Below are 1,550 nucleotides of genomic sequence, written 5' to 3'. Positions count from 1 at the left end.
GGGCTGGCTCCCAGTCCCCGCCTCGCGGGGGGTGCCTCACCCCCCTGCGAGGGGGGTCCTAAGAGCCAGGGAGGGAAGAGGGGGCTGGCTCCCAGTCCCCGCCTCGCGGGGGGTGCCTCACCCCCCTGCGAGGGGGGTCCTAAGAGCCAGGGAGGGAAGAGGGGGCTGGCTCCCAGTCCCCGCCTCGCGGGGGGTGCCTCACCCCCCTGCGAGGGGGGTCCTAAGAGCCAGGGAGGGAAGAGGGGGCTGGCTCCCAGTCCCCGCCTCGCGGGGGGTGCCTCACCCCCCTGCGAGGGGGGTCCTAAGAGCCAGGGAGGGAAGAGGGGGCTGGCTCCCAGTCCCCGCCTCGCGGGGGGTGCCTCACCCCCCTGCGAGGGGGGTCCTAAGAGCCAGGGAGGGAAGAGGGGGCTGGCTCCCAGTCCCCGCCTCGCGGGGGGTGCCTCACCCCCCTGCGAGGGGGGTCCTAAGAGCCAGGGAGGGAAGAGGGGGCTGGCTCCCAGTCCCCGCCTCGCGGGGGGTGCCTCACCCCCCTGCGAGGGGGGTCCTAAGAGCCAGGGAGGGAAGAGGGGGCTGGCTCCCAGTCCCCGCCTCGCGGGGGGTGCCTCACCCCCCTGCGAGGGGGGTCCTAAGAGCCAGGGAGGGAAGAGGGGGCTGGCTCCCAGTCCCCGCCTCGCGGGGGGTGCCTCACCCCCCTGCGAGGGGGGTCCTAAGAGCCAGGGAGGGAAGAGGGGGCTGGCTCCCAGTCCCCGCCTCGCGGGGGGTGCCTCACCCCCCTGCGAGGGGGGTCCTAAGAGCCAGGGAGGGAAGAGGGGGCTGGCTCCCAGTCCCCGCCTCGCGGGGGGTGCCTCACCCCCCTGCGAGGGGGGTCCTAAGAGCCAGGGAGGGAAGAGGGGGCTGGCTCCCAGTCCCCGCCTCGCGGGGGGTGCCTCACCCCCCTGCGAGGGGGGTCCTAAGAGCCAGGGAGGGAAGAGGGGGCTGGCTCCCAGTCCCCGCCTCGCGGGGGGTGCCTCACCCCCCTGCGAGGGGGGTCCTAAGAGCCAGGGAGGGAAGAGGGGGCTGGTTCCTCGTCCTCGTCATATCCAACCCTGGATTGGGGGGTGCTATTACTCCCCGCGTGAGGGGGTCGCCAGTCCCCTTGCCATGTGGGCGGTTATATCCAGCGTGGGAATAGCGGGTGATATTACTCCTCCTTTCGAGTGTTGTGTCCGTGTCCTTGTGATGTGGCTCGTAATATCCAGTTGGGAGTTTCGGATGATATTACTGCCTGTATCGCTGGGGGCGTCCTTGCTCCCCTGTGATGTGGCTCACAATATCCAGAGGGAAGAGGGTATGTTATTACTCCATTTCTCCTGGGATGTTTACTCTACTGCCGCACTTTGTTAATACCCTGGGACATTATTTTCCATATTGTAGGAAGATGTCACTGCTTAAGTCCCAGGGGGTATACACCCTGAGATATTATTCGTGATATTGTAGCGAAATGTGAATCCTGATGTCACACGTCTCTATACACTCTGATATTATTCGCAATACCATAGCGGAACGTTAAT

At 66.8% G+C, this 1,550-nt stretch overlaps 1 pseudogene; it reads left to right on the top strand.

The window, feature by feature from the left end:
• Window positions 1–248: 248 nt before the first annotated feature.
• LOC129047689 (putative uncharacterized protein FLJ45355) lies at window positions 249–1,034 on the top strand (annotated as a pseudogene).
• Window positions 1,035–1,550: the final 516 nt, after the last annotated feature.

Source organism: Pongo abelii, chromosome 7, assembly GCF_028885655.2.
Source record: "Pongo abelii isolate AG06213 chromosome 7, NHGRI_mPonAbe1-v2.0_pri, whole genome shotgun sequence".
Classification (NCBI taxonomy): Eukaryota; Metazoa; Chordata; class Mammalia; order Primates; family Hominidae; genus Pongo; species Pongo abelii.
The sequence above is the reverse complement of the archived record's forward strand: the minus strand, read 5'-3'. Positions and strand labels throughout refer to the sequence as shown.